Below are 18,000 nucleotides of genomic sequence, written 5' to 3'. Positions count from 1 at the left end.
GTGGTGTGCATGTGGACCATCCATGTGACATTTACTGTGGGTTTCTGGATATAGAATCTGATGTCTGAAAAGAGCTGATCAGAGTCAGGGACTCCAGGGCTGCCCAAGGATAGTGCTTGGGGCCATGGGGCAACACTGACACCTCCTCACACCCTTGTGAAGTTTGCAGCAGATCCCATCAAAGGTGGCAGAGGGAGGCCCAAGCAAGTTTTACTGTGGCATCTTCAGGGCCACAGAGAACCCACAGAGACCATCAGATTACAGTGAGTCAAAGGCCTGAATTCAGCTGGGTGTGGTGACTCATGCTTGTAATCCTAACACTTTGGGAGGCCGAGGCAGGCAGATCACAAAGTCAGGAGATTGAGACAATCCTGGCTAACACGGTGAAACCCGTCTCTACTAAAAATACTAAAAAAAAAAAAAAAAAAAAAATAGCCGGCCGGGACGTGGTGGCTCACGCCTGTAATCCCAGCACTTTGGGAGGCTGAGGCAGGTAGATCACAAGGTCAGGAGATCGAGACCATTCTGGCTAACACAGTGAAACCCCGTCTCTACTAGAAATACAAAACTTAGCCCCAGACATGATGGCACACGCCTGTAATCCCAGCTACTCAGGAGGCTGAGATAGGAGAATCACTTGAACCAGGGAGGCGGAGGTTGCAGTGAGCCAAGACCGCACCACTGCACTCCAGCCTGGGCAAGAGAGCGAGACTCTGTCTGCAACAAAACAAAAACCAAAAGGCCTAACTTTCTGATTCATTTTTACTTTTTTTTTTTTTTTTTTGAGGAGTCTCGCTTTATCATCTAAGTTGGAGTGCAGTGACACGATCTCAGCTCACTGCAACCTCTGCTTCCCAAGTTCAAACGATTCTCGTGCCTTAGCCTCCCAAGTAGCTGATTATAGGTATGTCCCACCATGCCTGGTTAATTTTTGTATTTTTAGTAGAGACAGGGTTACAACACGTTGGCCACTGGTCTTAAACTCCTGGCCTCAAGTGATCCGCCCACCCCGCCTCCTAAAGTGTTGGGATTACAGGTGTGAGCCACTGCACCAGGCCTGACTTTTCACTTCAAACAAAGCCTGCACAGGGATCAAAAATAAGTCAGCATCAGGGCACAGTGGTTGACACTGTGATCCTAGCACTTTGGGAGGCCAAGGTGGAAAGACTGCTTGGGCCCTGGAGTCTGAGACCAGCCAGGGCAACGTAGTGAGACCCCATCTCTACGAAAAATTAGTCAGGCATGGTGGCATGCACCTGTAGTCCCAGATACTCAGGAGGCTGAGGTGGGAGGAACACTTGAGCCAGGGAAGTCGAGGCTGCAATGTGCTGTGTTTGTGCCATGGCACTCCAGCCTGAGCGACAGAGCAAGACCCTGTCTCCAAAAAAAAAATAGGCTGGGCATGGTGGTTCATGCCTGTAATCCTAGCACTTTGGGAGGCTGAGGCAGGTGAATTGCCTGAGCTCAGGAGTTTGAGCCAGCCTGGGCAACACGGTGAAACCCCATCTCTGCTAAAATACAAAAAAAAATTAGCCAGGCATGGCGGCATGCGCCTGTAGTCGCAGCTACTTGGGAGGCTGAGGCAGGAGAATTGCTTGAACCCAGGAGGCGGAGGTTGCAGTGAGCCGAGATTGCGCCACTGCACTCCAGCCTGGGCGACAGAGCGAAACTTCGTCTTTTCAAAAATAAATAAATAGGCCGGGCGCGGTGGCTCAAGCCTGTAATCCCAGCACTTTGGGAGGCCGAGACGGGCGGATCACAAGGTCAGGAGATCGAGACCATCCTGGCGAACACAGTGAAACCCCGTCTCTACTAAAAATACAAAAAACTAGCCGGGCGAGTTGGCAGGCGCCTGTAGTCCCAGCTACTTGGGAGGCTGAGGCAGGAGAATGGCGGGAACCTGGGAGGCGGAGCTTGCAGTGAGCTGAGATCCGGCCACTGCACTCCAGCCTGGGCGACAGAGCAAGACTCCGCATCAAAAAAAATAAAATAAAATAAAATAAATAAATAAATAAATAAATAAATAGGCCAGGCGTGGTGGCTCACGCCTGTAATCCCAGCACTTTGGTGAGGCTGAGACGGGCAGATTACGAGGTCAGGAGATTGAGACCATCCTGGCTAACAGGGTGAAACCCCATCTCTACTAAAAAAGACAAAAATTAGCCGGGTACGGTGGCAGGTGCCTGTAATCCCAGCTACTCAGGAGGCTGAGGCAGGAGAATTGCTTGATCCTGGGAGGCAGAGCTTGTAGTGAGCCAAGATTGTGCCACTGCACTCCAGCCTGAGCAACAGAACGAGACTCTGTCTCAAAAAATAAATAAATAAAACAAAATAAAGTCAGTCAGCAATAAGAGAGTCAAGGATTTTCCCTCTGACCTTCCTTTTCTCTTCCTGGGACACAGTTTCTCTCCCATCGATTCCAATCAGAAACTCTGTAAAGACAGGCTGATGCCGGTACTCCACCATCCCAACTACAGATTGAAACTGGAGGATGATATTAGACTAAATTGGCCAAAAGAGGGGAAAAAAAAAGAAAGTGGACAAGAGAGGGTGCTGGCTGAGAGGTGGAGATCATGGGCAACAGCCCCCAGGTGATCACAGCTGCTCCACAGTCCCATCACATCTGTTAAACTCCCTCTCCACACTGTGGTCATGTGAAAATGCAGACTCGATGACACGGGAGGTGGCTGGTAAAGCTCCTAGGAAGAAAAGCAGAGCCTTTTCCTGTTCCCAGCATCTCTTGTGTGTGCCTCTAGCCCAGTGACCATGGTAGGTACAGGGATGGGCAAGGATGAGTAAGGAAGCTTCAGAAAGAGACTTCCCAGGAGGGTTACATTACATCATCTTGCAGAAAGTACCCAACTCTCTAGAGTCTGCCTCCAAACCTTCAACTCCCAGCCTGGTCCAAAGCACTCTTCAAGGAAGGCATGCACAATGGACAGTGTGGCAATGAGTGTGAGCATTCAGCATTATCGTCCTCACTGACACTCTACAGAAATGACAGCCCAGGAGAGGTAAAGAGACTCGTCCAAAGCCACTCAGACGGTGGTGACCAAGCATCTTGGACCCAAATCTCCTAGTTCTCCATCTGGGGCTCCTTTTAGCACTCAAGAAAGACTCCAGCAGTGCTGGGCCTCATCCAGTCAAGGCCTCGATCCTTCCCCATGCCACTGAGTTGATGAACCCACAAAGCTTTCCTGAGGATCTTTCCTGAAGGGTCTGCTTTAGAAACCTCCATTCTAACTATAATCTGAGTCACGCTGCTCACTGCTCTACTCCGGACTGCCTTTGATCACTACAGCTGTCAGACCCTTGAGGGAAGGGGCCATTCTCAGGTTTCCAGAACTCCCTTGGTATTTATCAAAGTGCTGAACTCAGAGCAAATGAAATGTGGTCTGGCCGGGTGCAGTGGCTCACGCCTGTAATCCCAGCACTTTGGGAGGCCAAGGCGGGCGGATCACCTGAGGTCAGGAGTACAAGATCAGCCTGGCCAACATGGTGAAACCCGTCTCTACTAAAAATACAAAAAAAAATGTCCAGGCATGGTGGTGGGTGCCTGTAATCCCAGCTACTCGGAAGCTGAGGCAGCAGAATCGTTTGACCCTGGGAAACGGAGGTTGCAGTGAGCTGAGATCATGTCACTGCACTCCAGCCTGAGCAACAGGGCAACACTCCGAAGAAGAAAAGAAAAACAGGCTGGGCACAGTGGCTCATGCCTGTAACCCTAGCACTCTGGGAGGCCGAGGCAAGTGGATCACTTGAGATCAGGAGTTTGAAACCACCTGTCCAACATGGTGAAACCCCATCTCTACTAAAAATACAAAAAAAGTAGCTGAGTGTGGTGGTGAACACCTGGAATCCCAGCTACTTGGGAGGCTGAGGCTGGAAAATCGCTTGAACCTGGAAGGCAGAGGTTGCAGTGAGTCGAGATCACGCCACTGCACTCCAGCCTGGGCGACAGAGTGAGACTCCATCTCAAAATAAAATAAAATAAATGTGGTCTGGCTCTTGGATTTCTCTTTGCTGCAAGGCAACAATTCCAGAACCTCAGAAATTTTGAAGAGGCCAGATCGGTGGTTAAACCATAGCCACACTCTTTGGACACCCTGTAAATATCCTCAACAATGAAGGAAGGAGGCTGGGCGCGGTGGCTCAAGCCTGTAATCCCAGCACTTTGGGAGGCCGAGACGGGCGGATCACGAGGTCAGGAGATCGAGACCATCCTGGCTAACACGGTGAAACCCCGTCTCTACTAAAAAAAACTACAAAAAACTAGCCGGGCGAGGTGGCGGCGCCTGTAGTCCCAGCTACCCGGGAGGCCGAGGCAGGAGAATGGCGTGAACCCAGGAGGCGGAGCTTGCAGTGAGCTGAGATCTGGCCACAGCACTCCAGCCTGGGTGACAAGAGCGAGACTCTGTCTCAAAAAAAAAAAAAAAAAAAATGAAGGAAGTAAGTTTGAGTTTTACAGATTCTTATCTGAATGCCAAAGCAAGTTTGTTCACAAGCTGCCAAAGCTAGCTCCATTTGTGGGGAAAGCCAGGGTCCCGGAGCAGGGAGCAAGGATGAATCCTGAAACAATTTCCTGGCCATAGAGGCAGGGTCTGTGAATGTCTTCCAGACAAGGAAACACAGGAACCTTGCCCTCTCCAAGCAAAGCTTTATAACCTGTCACCTGCAAAGATCTCCATATTCTACTGCCATGTTTTGAAAAACTGTCTACCGGCTGGGTGCTGCTGCTCACACCTGTAATCCCAGCATTTTGGGAGGTTGAGGCAGGCGGATCATGAGGTCAGGAGTTCAAGTCCAGCCTGGCCAAGATGGTGAAACCCCGTCTCTACTCAAAACACAAAAATTGGCCGGGCGCGGTAGCCCACGCCTGTAATCCCAGCACTTTGGGAGGCCGAGGCGGGCGGATCACAAGGTCAGGAGATCAAGACCATCTTGGCTAACACAGTGAAACCCCGTTTCTGCTAAAAATACAAAAAATTAGCCGGGCCCGTTGGCAGGCGCCTGTAGTCCCACCTACTCGGGAGGCTGAGACAGAAGAATGGCGTGAACCCAGGAGGCAGAGCTTGCAGTGAGCCAAGATCGCACCACTGCACTCCAGCCTGGGTGATGAGCAAGACTCCATCTCAAAAAAAAACAAAAACAAAAACACAAAAATTAGCCAGGTGTGGTGGCACGTGCCTGTAATCCCAGCTACTCCGGAGGCTGAGGCAGAGAACTGCTTGAACCCAGGAGGCAGAGGTGGCAGTGAGCCAAGATCATGCCACTGCACTCCAGCCTGGCAACAGAGCGAGACTCCATCTCAAAAAAAAAAAAAAGAAAGAAAAAGAAAAACTGTCTACCAAAATGAAGTAGTTAGTAATTTCTCAATAATTCCAGAAATAAGGCTGGATGCAGTGGCGCACACCTATAATCTCAACACTCTGGGGGCCAGGACAGGAGGATTGCTTGAGGACAAGAGTTTGAAACCAGGCTGGGCAACATAACAAGACCTTGTCGCTACAGAAAAAAAAGTTTTTTCTTTTTTTTCGAGACAAGGTCTCACTCTGTCGCCCAGGTTGGAGTGCAGTGGCACAATCTCGGCTCGCTGCAGCCTCCGCCTCCCGGGTTCAAGCGGTTCTTGTGCCTCAGCCTCCCGAGAACCTAGGATGCCTGGCTAATCTTTGTATTTTCAGTAGAGACAGGGTTTCACCATGTTGCCCAGGCTGTCTCGAACTCTTCAGCCCAAGTGATCTGCCTCTTGGCCTCTACAAAAAAATGTTTAAAAAATTAGCTGGGTGTGGCCGGGCACAGTGGCTCACACCTGTAATCCCAGCACTTTGGAAGGCTGAGGCAGGTGGATCATGGGGTCAAGAGTTCAAGACCACCCTGGCCAACAGAATGAAACCCCATCTCTACTAAAAATAGACAAAAAATTAGCCGGGCGTGGTAGCGGGCGCCTGTAGTCCCAGCTACTTGGGAGGCTGAGGCAGGAGAATGGTGTGAACCCGGGAGGCAGAGCTTCCAGTGAGCCAAGATGGCACCACTGCACTCCAGCCTGGGCGACAGAGCAAGACTCCATCTCAAAAAAACACAAAAAAAATAGCTGGGTGTGGTGCTGTGTGCCTGTAGTCCCACTCAGGAGGCTGAGGTGGGAGTCACTTGAACATGGGAAGGCAAGGTTGCAGTGAGCTATGATTATGCCACTGCACTCCAGCCTGGGCAACAGAGTGAGACCATGCCATTATCAGAAATATAGACCCTGGCCAGGCGCAGTGGCTCACACCTGTAATCCCAGCACTTTAGGAGGCCGAGGCGGGCGGATTACAAGGTCAGGAGATCGAGACCATCCTGGCTAACACAGTGAAACCCCGTCTCTACTAAAAATACAAAAAATTGAGCCAGGAGAATGGCGTGAACCCGGGAGGCGGAGTTTGCAGTAAGCCGACATCGTGCCACTGCACTCCAGCCTGGGCGATAGAGCGAGACTCCGTCTCAAAAAAAAAAAAAGAAAAGAAATATAGACCCTGGCAATGCACCTGGGGTTCTCCTTCCAAAATCCCATGTTCAACCCAGAAATATTTACTGAATTCCTGCTGTGGGTCAGGAACTCTGCCAGAGGTTGTGACAAACAAAAAGAAGGCAGCCATAGTCTCTACTCTCAAGGAACTTACAGCCTGGATGGCTCCACACCAACTGTCCCTTGATCCATGACTCTTAGGATGCCCTGAGAGGCCATTTCAAGGCTGGCAGCTTGGAAAGAAAACTTTCTCCCAGCAAATGAAAACATCACATTTTTCCACCTTAGCATCACATCAGACACCATGGCAACAGAGGGCTGTACCAAGAATTAGTTCAGTGATGACCTAGCCAACACAAACTAGCTTAATGCTCATTGAGTAAGATTCCTGGAAGGAAAGGGAGTTCAAATAAGTAAGTCTCTCTCCAGTTCTCAACAAGCAAAACTGCTTCCCTTCTTCCAGGGATGTACTTCTTTCTCTCAAAAATTTTTCCCCATGCCAATATATACACAGAGAATGATAGAATGATACTATTGCATAACACCCGGGAGTCAATGGAGACAGCTGTTCTCAGCTATCGTGAAGCTTAAGGGTCGATACTTTGGCACACCTATAGCCCATTCACATCATACAGCTGGGAAGCTGTGAAGAGGACCTAAGTTGCCCATATTACACACTCACACTTCCAAAGTAAAACAGAAGGCCAAAGCAAAATCTCACTCATTTAACTATGAACTTGTGATTGATAGAGAACTCCAGCACCTACTTCAGATTCTCCGTCTCAAAAAAAAAAAAAAAAAAGCAAGCACACTATTATCAGTTTTCCCCAATGACCAGAATGACCTTGAGGAAATCATATAATACAAAGCAGTTCCTACACACAACTAAGCCTGAAGAACAAACAGGCTTATTAAGACAAGACCTTCTAGCCGGTTGTGGTGGCTCATGCTTGTAATCTCAGCACTTTGGGAGGCCGAAGTTAGTAGATTACCTGAGGTCAGGAATTTGAGACCAGCCTGAGCAATACAGTGAAACCTCATCTCTACTAAAAATACAAAAATTAGCTGGGTGTAAGCCGGGCAACATGGCTCACGCCTGTAATCCCAGCACTTTGGGAGGCCGAGGTGGGCGGATCACCTGAGGTCGGGAGTTTGAGATCAGCCTGACCCACATGGAGAAACCCCATCTCTACTAAAAATACAATAGGTTTGGTGGCGCATGCCTATAATCCAAGCTACTTGGGAAGGCTAAGGCAGGAGAATTGCTTGCACCTGGGAGGGAGAGGTTGCGGTGAGCTGAAATCGCGCCATTGCACTCTAACCTGGGCAACAAGAGCAAAACTCTGTCTCAAAAAAAAAAAAAAAATTAGCCAGGTGTGGTGGCAGGTATCTGTAGTCCCAGCTACTCGGGAGGCTGAGACAGGAGAACGGATTGAACCTGGGAGGCAGAGGTTGTAGCTAGCCAAGCTCACACCATTGCACTCCAGCCTGGCGATAGAGCGAGACATCGTCTCAAAAAAAAAAAAAAAGAAAAAAGAAGACAAGTCCTTCTTTTGACAAGGGAAACTCTGCGAAGAGGAGCATTAGCAATAAAAGTGGCTTCCATTAACTGAGTGCCAACTATGCTAAGGATCTTATACATACCATCTCACTCCTCTCTACAAGCACATGTAGTAGGCACGATTATTCCTATTTTGGAATAAGGAAATTAGGACTTAGAGAACCTCAAGATTTCAGAAAAGCCAGAAACTGAATCCAGGTCTTTCTGACACCAAAGCCCTTGCTTCTAGGCATGAGACCACAACAGGAGTCCATAAGGCAAGCCCTTCTCACTGGACAAAGGAGATAACAGTTTTCTTAGGTAATGACAAAGATCTTCAATGAGAAAGCACAGTAGTTACCTGGGAAGTTTTTTCAATATACAGATACCTTGCTGGACGTGGTGGCTCACGCCTGTAATCCCAACACTTTGGGAGGCTGAGACGGGTGGATCACGAGGTCAAGAGTTCAAGACCAGCCTGGCTAACAGGATGAAACCCCGTCTCTACTAAGAATATAAAAATTATGGCCGGGCGCGGTGGCTCAAGCCTGTAATCCCAGCACTTTGGGAGGCCGAGACGGGTGGATCACGAGGTCAGGAGATCGAGACCATCCTGGCTATACGGTGAACCCCGTCTCTACTAAAAATACAAAAAACTAGCGGGCGAGGTGGCGGGCGCCTGTAGTCCCAGCTACTTGGGAGGCTGAGCAGGAGAATGGCGTAAACCCGGAGGCGGAGCTTGCAGTGAGCTGAGATCCGGCCACTGCACTCCAGCCTGGGCGACAGAACGAGACTCCGTCTCAAAAAAAAAAAAAAAAAAAAAAAAAAGAATAAAAAAATTAGCCAGGTGTGGTGGTGTGTGCCTATAATCCCAGCTATTCGGGAGGATGAGGCAGAAGAATCGCTTGAACCTGGGAGGCAGAGGTTGCAGTGAGCTGAGATTGCACCACTGCACTCCCAGCCTGGGTGACAGAGCAAGACTCCATCTTGAAAAAAAAAAATACAGATTCCGGCCAGGCACGGTGGCTCACGCCTGTAATCCCAGCACTTTGGGAGGCCGAGGTGGGTGGATCACGAGGTCAGGAGATTGGGACCATCCTGGCTAACATGGTGAAACCACGTCTCTACTAAAAATATAAAAAATTAGCCAGGCATGGTGGTGGGTGCCTGTAGTCCCAGCTACTAGGGAGGCTGAGGCAGGAGAATGGTATGGAGGCAGGAGAATGGCATGAACCCAGGAGGCGGAGCTTGCAGTAAGCCGAGATGGCGCCACCGCACTCCAGCCTGGGCAACAGAGCGAGACTCCATCTCAAAAAAAAATAAATAAATAAAATACAGATTTCTACCCTAGATCTTCATCATCAAAATCTCAAAGAGTGGGCCAGGTGCAGTGGCTCTTGCCTATAACCCCAAAACTTTGGGAGGCCAAGGTGGGAGGACTGCTTGAGCCCAGGAGTTTGACACCAGCTGGGGCAACATGGCAAGACATCGTCTCTGTTTAAAAAAAAAAAAAGAAAAAAAATCTCAGCCGGGCATAGTGGCTTATTCCTGTAATCCTAGCACTTTGGGAGGCCGAGGCAGGTGGACCACCTGAGGTCAGGAGTTCGAGACCAGCCTGGCCAACATGGTAAAACCCATCTCTACTAAAAATACAAAAATTAGTTGGGTGTAGTGGCGCTTGCCTGTAATCCCAGCTACTCTGGAGGCTGAGGCAGGAGAATCACTTGAACCTGGGGGACAGAGGTTGCAGTGAACCAAGATTGTGCCACTACACTCCAGCCTGGGCGAAAAGAGCGAAACTCCGTCTCAAAAAAAAAAAAACCTCAGACAGTGAGGCTCTTGAATTTGTATCACAAAATTATCCCAGGAGATTTTAGACTATCCAGGATTAAGAGGCTACCACACACATATGCTTGCATTTGCTGTGCTCATCTCAGATCCTAGCCCTGATAGGTGCTCAAAAATACAGCTGAATCTATCCATTCATTAAGTCAGCATTCAGCAAATGCTACTGGAGGCTAGCCCCTATTTTATGCCAGGCAGAGCCAGACATATGCAGACAGACTACCATGTGACACAACAGGATGTACTCAATAGTAGCAGCATGGATATGAGGAGTTAATGGTTATATGTCAAGCAAGGGAGATTTTTTTCCCTAGGAAGTGACATCTCAGGTGGATTTTATAGGACAGATGTAAGTTTCCAACACTCGTAGGTGGTCGGTGGGGTGGAAGGCAGCGTATTGCAAACTGAGAAAACTGCGTATCTAAAGCACAAGGGGACCAAGCACAGTGGCTCACGCTTGTATTAATAATCTCAATACGTTGGGAGCCTAGGCGGGAGGGTCTCTTGAAGCAAGCCCTGGCAACAAAGCCAGACTCCCAAGCTCTACAAAAAATGTTAAAACTTAGCCAGGCGTGGAGAGGAGCGCCTGTTGTCTCAGCTACTCGGGAGGTTGAGGCGGGAGGATCATTTGAATCCAGGAGTTCAGGGCTGCAGTGAGCTATGAATGAGCCATTGCACTCCAGCTTGGGCAACAGACCTTGTCTCAAAATTAGTAATACTAAAGCACAAAGATATGAAACCAGAGCTAACAGGAGCGCCACACGCTTTAACAACAATAAACTACGTAAAGGGAGCACAAAAGCGCTCTGGTGTTGATTGGCTGGTTAAGCCTTCACCAGATTATGAAGAGCCCTGAATGCCTTGCTAAGAAGTGTGGCCTTTGTCTTGAAGGCACTAAGGAACCACTTTCAGGCAGTGAAGGACTTATTCAGATTTTCAGCTGGGAATTATCACTTCAGCCGCTTTATGGAGGGGGACTAAGTGTGAGGGGCTAGGCTTCCCCTTGCAGGTAGAGGAATGACAAGCTTGCCAAGCAGGCAATCCAGCTGGACTCAAACCTGCTATTTCCCAGCCTGCACAAGGAAGCGATCAGCTGCCCCGCCGGCCCCTGGCAGACGCAAAGGAGGAGTGTGGAGTAGGCGCCCGGCGCGAGAAGGCAGTAAGGACAAGGACAACCAGGTTGGATCAACCTGACCCGCTCTGGACGCGGGGCGGCTGAACAGCAAACAGGCAGGGCAAGCGACCACGTCCACCAGGCCCACGCGGGCCTAGAGACGGGATATCCAGCAAGACAGCACGTTCCGAGGCCAGTCCGAACTCGGACGCCGGGGACCCGAGCAGCCATCGCCCGACCTGCTCTCCAACCCTGTAGGCCCTGGCGCATGGGACACGGGCTGACGCTGCGGGCTGACCAGGGGCAGGCCCCGGTGCCCCAGAAAGCAACCACGACCACAGTTCGGCTGCCCCTCCCGCCCGTCGGGCCGTCGTCCTGGGCCGGGCCGCCTCACCTCGCGCGGGCGGCGGGCTCTTCGGCGTCTCGGCGGCTCTGTGGGCCATCTCCAGGCAGTGACCGCGGCCACCGCCGCCTCCGCCGCCGCCGCCGCCGCCGCCGCCGCCATTCTCGGGCGTTAGCGTCGTGGCGTCATCACAGCGCGCAGCTGACGCCAGAACAAACCTACGGGGCGGGACGGGGCGGACTCTCACGAAGCTGGGCTACGCGGCTGGCGGATCTCCAAGCGTGGCCTGCCAATCAACCTCTTCGGGGCGGGGACAGGCACTCTCCTGAGCGGGTGGATCTATTTGTCGCTCAAAGAAACTTGACCGCTGTCTGCCGGACAGATCCGTGATAGAAAAATGAGGGATCGCGGGAAATAAGGAGAAAGTTTCAAGTTTCTGGTTGGGGGAAAGGGGACTCTGTAGTGCTAGCTTGGGTAAACAATGCTTTCCAGCAGAGGTTTCTGGAAGTGCCTCTGGAACTCCGCAAAGGATTGACTTAAATTTCATTAACAAAATCTATTTTTTAAAACTGCAATTAGAATAATTTCAGAACTCCATGTGTTGAATTTGGCCTCCATCAAAGAAGAGGTGCAAATGGTTAACTTGTAGATTGGTGAAGTCAATCTTGGGCCAACTTCTGGACTCATGGTTATTTGTTGTTGTTAATTTAATATATATCCTGAGTCTGAAAAGCAAGCGGATTTTTAAAAAATGGTTACCATTCACAATGACTTCTCTATAGGATCAGAACTGGTTCACTTTACAGTCAACCCAACTTGGAGGGGGAAAAATAGGTGCTGCAGATGGTAAGTGCATTGTAACCTCCATCCATCTTCCCCATTTCAGTGGCTCATGTATTCAAATCTTTATTGAGTATGTACTTTGCACATGGAACTGTCTTTGATTGACTGTATAAGCTAATGTTATACTTTAAACCTAAAAATAAATAAACACCAATAAAACATTGTCGTCGGCCGGGTGCAGTTGCTCACGCTTGTAATCCCTGCACTTTGAGAGGCCAAGGCAGGTGGATCACCTGAGGTCAGGAGTTTGAGACCAGTCTGACCAACAAGGTGAAACCCTGTCTCTACTAAAAATACAAAAATTATCCAGGCATGCCCGGTTAATTTTCTTATTTTTATTTTTTATTTTTTTTTTTTTATTTTTTTTATTTTTTGAGATGGAGTCTCGCTCTGCCGCCCAGGCTGGAGTGCAGTGGCCGGATCTCAGCTCACTGCAAGCTCCGCCTCCCGGGTTCACGCCATTCTCCTGCCTCAGCCTCCCGAGTAGCTGGGACTACAGGCGCCCGCCACCTCGCCCGGCTAATTTTTTTGTATTTTTTAGTAGAGACGGGGTTTCACCGTGTTAGCCAGGATGGTCTCGATCTCCTGACCTCGTGATCCGCCCGTCTCGGCCTCCCAAAGTGCTGGGATTACAGGCTTGAGCCACCGCGCCCGGCCCTTATTTTTATTTTTAATTAATTAATTTATTTTTTTTGAGATGGAGTCTCGCTCTGTCACCCAGGCTGGAGTGCAGTGGCGCAATCTCGGCTCACTGCAAACTCTGCCTCCTGGGTTCACGCCATTCTCCTGCCTCAGCCTCCCGAGGAGCTGAGACTACAGGGGCCCACGACCACGCCCAGCTAATTTTTTATATTTTTAGTAGAGACAGGGTTTCACCGTGTTAGCCGAGATGGTCTCTATCTCCTGACCTCCTGATCCACCCACCTCAGCCTCCCAAAGTGCTGGGATTACAGGTGTGAGCCAGCACGCTCAGCCCTTTTGTATTTTTAGTAGAGACAGGGTTTCACCATGTTGGCCAGGCTGGTCTCGAACTCCTAACCTCAGGTGATCTGCCCTCCTCGGCCTCCCAAAGTGCTGGGATTACAGGCGCGAGACACAACACCCAGCCGTAGTAAGGTTTCATACAAGATTTCATTTAAAAAGAACAATGGTGGCCAGCGCGGTGCCTCACGCCTGTAATCCCAGAACTTTTGGAGGCCCAGGTGGGCAGATCACCTGAGGTCAGGAGTTCGAGACCAGCCTGGCTAACATGGTGAAACCCCATTGCTACCAAAAATACAAAAATTAGCTAGGTGTGGTGGCGGGCGCCTGTAATCCCAGCTACTTGGGAGGCTGAGGCAGGAGAATTGCTTGAACCCAGGAGGCAGAGGTTGCAGTGAACCGAGATCATGCCATTGCACGCCAGCCTGGGCGACAAGAGTGAAACTCCGTCTCAAAAAAAAAAAAAAAAAAAAAAAAAAGTTAAAAAATTGTTTCCAAAAGTCTAGTGCAATAATTAAGGGTATGGACTTTGGGGCCAAACATACCTGGGATCAAATCCCAGCTCTGACACTTCCAGAGCTGTTTGACTTTAAGCAAGACATCTGCCTCATTAGCCTCATTTTATTTTTTAAATTTTGGCCAGGTTGGTCTTGAACTCCTGACCTCAGGTGATCCACTGGCCTCGGCCTCCCAAAGTGCTGGGATTATAGGCGTGAGCCACTGCACCCAGCATTTTTAATTTTTTTAATAGAGACAGGGTCTTGCTCTGTCATCCAGGCTGGAGTGCGTGGCATCAATCAAAGCTCACTGTAACCTCGAACTCCTAGGCTCAAGGGATCCTTTGCCTCTGGAACAGGAATTAAAAGAAATTGAAGAATGTGTAAGCAGAAACTCAGTTGTATATAAGAAAATCTGGCCGGGCGCGGTGGCTCAAGCCTGTAATCCCAGCACTTTGGGAGGCCGAGACGGGCGGATCACGAGGTCAGGAGATCGAGACCATTCTGGCTAACACGGTGAAACCCGTCTCTACTAAAAAATACAAAAAACTAGCCGGGCGAGGTGGCGGGCGCCTGTAGTCCCAGCTACTCGGGAGGCTGAGGCAGGAGAATGGCGTAAACCCGGGAGGCGGAGCTTGCAGTGAGCTGAGATCTGACCACTGCACTCCAGCCCGGGCGACAGAGCGAGATGTCGCGAGACTCCGTCTCAAAAAAAAAAAAAGAAAAAATCCAGGCCGGGCGCGGTGGCTCAAGCCTGTAATCCCAGCACTTTGGGAGGCCAAGACGGGCGGATCACGAGGTCAGGAGATCGAGACCATCCTGGCTAACACGGTGAAACCCCGTCTCTACTAAAAAAAAAAATACAAAAAACTAGCCGGGCGAGGTGGCAGGCGCCTGTAGTCCCAGCTCTTTGGGAGGCTGAGGCAGGAGAATGGCGTGAACCCGGAGGCGGAGCTTGCAGTGAGCTGAGATCTGGCCACTGCACTCCAGCCTGGGCCACAGAGCAAGACTCTGTCTCAAAAAAAAAAAAAAAAAATCCAATTTCCCCTGAGAAAGAGAAAGAGCTGGAGTCCTTTAAAAATTAACTGCCTGGGCCGGGCGCGGTGGCTCAAGCCTGTAATCCCAGCCCTTTGGGAGGCCGAGACGGGCGGATCACGAGGTCAGGAGATCGAGGCCATCCTGGCTAATACGGTGAAACCCCGTCTCTACTAAAAAATACAAAAAACTAGCCGGGCGCGGTGGCGGGCGCCTGTAGTCCCAGCTACTCGGAGGCTGAGGCAGGAGAATGGCGTAAACCCGGGAGGCGGAGCTTGCAGTGAGCTGAGATCTGACCACTGCACTCCAGCCCGGGCGACAGAGCGAGATGTCGCGAGACTCCGTCTCAAAAAAAAAAAAAGAAAAAATCCAGGCCGGGCGCGGTGGCTCAAGCCTGTAATCCCAGCACTTTGGGAGGCCAAGACGGGCGGATCACGAGGTCAGGAGATCGAGACCATCCTGGCTAACACGGTGAAACCCCGTCTCTACTAAAAAAAAAAAATACAAAAAACTAGCCGGGCGAGGTGGCAGGCGCCTGTAGTCCCAGCTCTTTGGGAGGCTGAGGCAGGAGAATGGCGTGAACCCGGGAGGCGGAGCTTGCAGTGAGCTGAGATCTGGCCACTGCACTCCAGCCTGGGCCACAGAGCAAGACTCTGTCTCAAAAAAAAAAAAAAAAATCCAATTTCCCCTGAGAAAGAGAAAGAGCTGGAGTCCTTTAAAAATTAACTGCCTGGGCCGGGCGCGGTGGCTCAAGCCTGTAATCCCAGCCCTTTGGGAGGCCGAGACGGGCGGATCACGAGGTCAGGAGATCGAGGCCATCCTGGCTAATACGGTGAAACCCCGTCTCTACTAAAAAAATACAAAAAAACTAGCCGGGCGCGGTGGCGGGCGCCTGTAGTCCCAGCTACTCCGGAGGCTGAGGCAGGAGAATGGCGGGAACCCAGGAGGCGGAGCTTGCAGTGAGCTGAGATCCGGCCACTGCACTCCAGCCTGGGCGACAGAGCGAGACTCCGTCTCAAAAAAAAAAAAAAAAAAAAAAATTAACTGCCTGTTTTTCTGCAGCTAGTGAGCCTTATCTCTCCTCCCTTCCCAGGCATTGTGAAGACCCCGTTTCCCTAGCTGTGCAGTTGCAAGGTCAACTAGACAGATAAACTCAAGTCGTAAAACATGCTTCTCCTTGAAAAGTAAGAAATGATGTAATGCATGTCTCAATTAATTTAATAACGGGCTTTGTTTCTTGCTTCTGTAATATGCTTCCCCCCGCAAAGATCTCCTCCTGCCCCACAAAATGCTTAAAAGGTAACTTAACTCTCTGTTCAGGGCTCAGTCCTTCGGATTTTAATCCGACTGGGCCGGAGCACCTAAATAATTAATAAATATCCTCCTGAACCCCATTGGTCTCTCTGATTCCTTAAAATCCCTCTATACCTCAGCCTCCCAAATAGCTAAGTCTACAGGCACGCACCACCATGCCTGACTTGCTTTTTTTTTTTTTTTTTTTTTGAGACAGAGTCTGCCTCTGTCGCCCAGGCTGGAGTGCAGTGGCCGGATCTCAGCTCACTGCAAGCTCCGCCTCCTGGGCTTACGCCATTCTCCTGCCTCAGCCTCCCCAGTATCTGGGACTACAGGCGCCCGCCACCTCGCCCAGCTAGATTTTTGTATTTTTTAGTAGAGACGGGGTTTCACCATGTTAGCCAGGATGGTCTCGATCTCCTGACCTCGTGATCCACCCATCTCGGCCTCCCAAAGTGCTGGGATTACAGGCTTGAGCCACCGCGCCCGGCCTTGCTTATTTATTTATGTATTTTGAGACGGAGTTTTGCTCTTGTTTTCCAGGCTGGAGTGCAATTGCATGATCTCCACTCACTGCAACCTCTGCCTCCCAGGTTCAAGCGATTCTCCTGTCTCAGCCTTCCAAAGTGCTGGGATTACAGGTGTCAGCTATCGCGCCTGGCCTAATTTTGTATTTTTAGTAGAGAGAGGGTTTCTTCATGTTGGTTAGGCTGGTCTCAAATTCTCCTCAACCTCAGGTGATCCGCCAGCCTCAGCCTCCCAAAGTGCTGGGATTACAGGCCTGAGCCACCACGCCTGGACTATTTGTTGAGACAGGGCCTTAAGTGATCCTCCCACCTCAGCCTTCCAAGGTGCTGGGATTACAGGCATGGACCATTGCGCTGGGCCATAAGCCTCATTTTTCCTTTTCTTTTTCTTTTTTCTTTTTTGATATGGAGTTTTACTCTTGTTCAGGCTAGAGTGCAATGGCACGATCTTGCCTCACCGTAACCTCTGCCTTCCAGGTTCAAGCAATTCTCCTGCCTCAGCCTCCTGAGTAGCTGAGATTACAGGCATGCACCACCACACCCAGCTAATTTTTTGTATTTTTAGTAGAGACAGGGTTTCTCCATGTTGGTCAGGCTGGTCTCGAACTCCCGACCTCAGGTGATCCACCTGCCTCTGCCTCCCAAAATGCAGGGCTTATAGGCATGAGCCACCACGCCTGGCCCATGAGCCTCATTTTTCTTAGCTATATAGTAAGGTTAGCTCCGTGCTTGTAATCTCAACACTTTGGGTGGCTGAGGGAGGAGGATCATTTGAGGCCAAGAGTTCAAGACCAGCCTAGGTGACATAATGAGACCCTGTCTCTGCAAAAATATAAAATTAGCTGGGTGTGGTAGCACAGACCTATAGTCCTAGCTACACAAGAGGCTGAGGCTGGAGAATCGCTTGAGCCGAGGAGGTCAAGGCTGCAGTGAGCCAGGATTGGGTTGCTGCACTCCAGCCTGAGTGACAGAATGAGACTTTGTCTCAAAAAATAAAATAGGCCGGGCGCGGTGGCTCAAGCCTGTAATCCCAGCACTTTGGGAGGCCGAGACGGGCGGATCACGAGGTCAGGAGATCGAGACCATCCTGGCGAACACGGTGAAACCCCGTCTCTACTAAAAATACAAAAACTAGCCGGGCGAGGTGGCGGGCGCCTGTAGTCCCAGCTACTCGGGAGGCTGAGGCAGGAGAATGGCGTAAACCTGGGAGACGGAGCTTGCAGTGAGCTGAGATCCGGCCACTGCACTCCAGTCCGGGCGACAGAGCGAGACTCCGCCTCAAAAAAAAAAAATAAAATAAAATAAAATAAAATAAAATAAAATAAAGGCCGGGTGCAGTGGCTCACGCCTGTAATCCCAGCACTTTGGGAGGCTGAGGCGGGCAGATCACGAGGTCAGGAGATCGAGACCATCCTGGCTAACACGGTGAAGCCCCGTCTCTACTAAAAACGCAAAAAATTAGCCGGGCGTGGCGGCG

General features: G+C 50.4%; 1 protein-coding gene and 1 long non-coding RNA gene across 2 annotated transcripts in view; one reads left to right on the top strand and one right to left on the bottom strand.

Annotated features, from left to right (window-relative positions):
- PSKH1 (protein serine kinase H1) overlaps positions 1–11,558 on the bottom strand; it is a 39,598-nt gene extending 28,040 nt beyond the window's left edge. The window contains exon 1 of the mRNA XM_033219742.1: positions 11,399–11,558. The gene's annotated coding sequence lies outside the window, so the exon portion shown is untranslated. The remainder of the gene's footprint in view (positions 1–11,398) is intronic.
- A 109-nt stretch (positions 11,559–11,667) lies between these two features.
- On the top strand, positions 11,668–16,097 carry LOC117088467. The gene is made up of 2 exons (XR_004439239.1): positions 11,668–12,193; positions 15,797–16,097. It is a non-coding gene; the product is annotated as an uncharacterized LOC117088467 (long non-coding RNA).
- Positions 16,098–18,000: the final 1,903 nt, after the last annotated feature.

This window comes from Trachypithecus francoisi, unplaced genomic scaffold (assembly GCF_009764315.1).
Source record: "Trachypithecus francoisi isolate TF-2019V2 unplaced genomic scaffold, Tfra_2.0 Lachesis_group10, whole genome shotgun sequence".
Taxonomy (NCBI): Eukaryota; Metazoa; Chordata; class Mammalia; order Primates; family Cercopithecidae; genus Trachypithecus; species Trachypithecus francoisi.
The sequence above is the reverse complement of the archived record's forward strand: the minus strand, read 5'-3'. Positions and strand labels throughout refer to the sequence as shown.